The sequence below is a fragment of the Ctenopharyngodon idella genome, chromosome 16 (genome assembly GCF_019924925.1).
Source record: "Ctenopharyngodon idella isolate HZGC_01 chromosome 16, HZGC01, whole genome shotgun sequence".
Classification (NCBI taxonomy): Eukaryota; Metazoa; Chordata; class Actinopteri; order Cypriniformes; family Xenocyprididae; genus Ctenopharyngodon; species Ctenopharyngodon idella.
Genome location: NC_067235.1, coordinates 11,598,845 through 11,600,725, shown reverse-complemented (window position 1 = coordinate 11,600,725; position 1,881 = coordinate 11,598,845). Strand labels below are relative to the sequence as shown.

General features: G+C 32.1%; 1 protein-coding gene across 5 annotated transcripts in view; it reads right to left on the bottom strand.

The window, feature by feature from the left end:
• iffo1b (intermediate filament family orphan 1b) overlaps nt 1-1,881 on the bottom strand; it is a 42,033-nt gene that overhangs the window by 1,207 nt on the left and 38,945 nt on the right. For all 5 annotated transcript variants that reach the window (XM_051864324.1, XM_051864321.1, XM_051864325.1 and 2 more), the window contains 2 exons: nt 1,768-1,799; nt 1,522-1,681 (listed from right to left, as the gene is read on the bottom strand). The gene's annotated coding sequence lies outside the window, so the exon portion shown is untranslated. The remainder of the gene's footprint in view (nt 1-1,521; nt 1,682-1,767; nt 1,800-1,881) is intronic.

The following is a 1,881-nucleotide window of genomic DNA, read 5'->3' as shown; positions in this document are numbered from 1 at the left end:
CTGCGAGAAAGAGAGAATTTGTGAACTTTTATACTATTTCTGCATGTTTGCTTGTTTTTGTTTTTTTTCATTAACATTTTTGTGGGTCAGTGACAAGTGTCCAAGAAAAGAAAACATTTTTGGAAAATTTTAAACAGCTTAAAGTTGTTATAAATGTCTGGTTTAGAAATGTTTGTAATCATATTGGTTTTATGTTATTTTGAAAAACCTTTAAAGGTTTTCAAAAAAAAAAAAAAAAAATTGGATAACTGTAATGTGGTGGAACCATCAAGTCAAAAGTATGTGGTATACATTGAATACATGAGAGTGTACCACACACACACACACACACGTTGGTTTTTCATGTTTTATGTGGACATTCCATAGACATGATTTTTATACTGTACATTTATACTGTATATTCTATCCCCTAACTATAACCCTACCCCTAAACCCACCTATCACAGCCTAAACAGTATTCTGCAGTTTTAGATTTTCAAAAAATATCATTCTATATGATTTATAAGCTGTTTTCCTTATGTCCCCACAAGGAAAAGGATTTTGCATATTGCCATCTTTGTGGGGACATTTTGTCCCTCTCTGTGTATGTGTCCTGGCAAACCTTACATTATATATTTTATATATATATATATATATATATATATAGTCAAACCAAAAATTATTCAGATATTAGATATAATATTAGATATAATTTTTTATATTTTTTACTAGTGGGTGCAGGACACTATAGTTCATTTATGTAAGTGAGGATGGCAAAATAAAGTAAACTGTGACATATTATACCCAAAAATTATTCATACAGTGGACTACCAGTAAAATTGATAAAAATTTGGGACCAACAATTATCCAGACACTTGACCAGACCATGTTTTGCTTAAGTGTTGTCTCACATAATTAAGATTAATATATATATATATATATATATATATATATATATATATAAATTATGCACATATATAATGATATAATAATTCATAAATATCATTATATCATTGAGTTTTGGGGAGTCGCACCACATGACATTTTACAACCTGAACTAACCTTGCTTTGTCATAATAAGGTCAAATTATATGTTTTAAGAAACTTATTGACCACGTGATGCAGTCATGAAGGTCTGCAGGGGTCCTCTCTATGATATCATCTCCTGTTTTATTTTATTTATTTATTTTTTTTACTGCATGTTTATGCATATTGGTTTGACCACACGACATGATTTCACAGACGATTCAAAAATTTTTCAAATATTAATAAGCAGTGAAGCAGTTTTGTTAAATAATAAAACATTATGCTAAATAAGGTTTTCTTTTCAAGAATTGCATTCTTTTAATGTTCTTTTCAAGAATGTAATTGTTATGGTATCGCACACATTTTTTAGTTCCCGCACTCACTTCATGCCATAAAGTTGTGTCATTTTAGGTCATATTTTTTAACAAATAAATAGATCTGGGGAAAAAATGAGCATCATGTGTTTGACCCTTTTCATGAAAGACAAAAATCACAAAAAGCATCCCTTTATAGTACCTAAATTGCCAGCTGGAGGCACAGCCTGCTCTGAGCTGACTGGCTTATGAAAAGAGCAGTCTGTGCTGTGATTGGTGGGTGTGCTGCCATGTGACAGCATCTCCTGTGGGTGGGGCTGCTCATCTGGTTGGCTGGAAGGAGGTGTGGTCTCACTGTCCACCTTAAGAAATTGAAGGACTGTAAGTCAGATAATTCATGACATATATGTTAAAATACTGCACAAATGTGCATTCACTCATTACTTACCTCTATATTACCCAAAGAGCACTGCCTGACAACTGATGAAGAGGAGAAACAATGAGAGATAAGACAGAGATTAACCCAAAAAACCTCTGAGAAGAAATGTGTTTGTGTTCATGT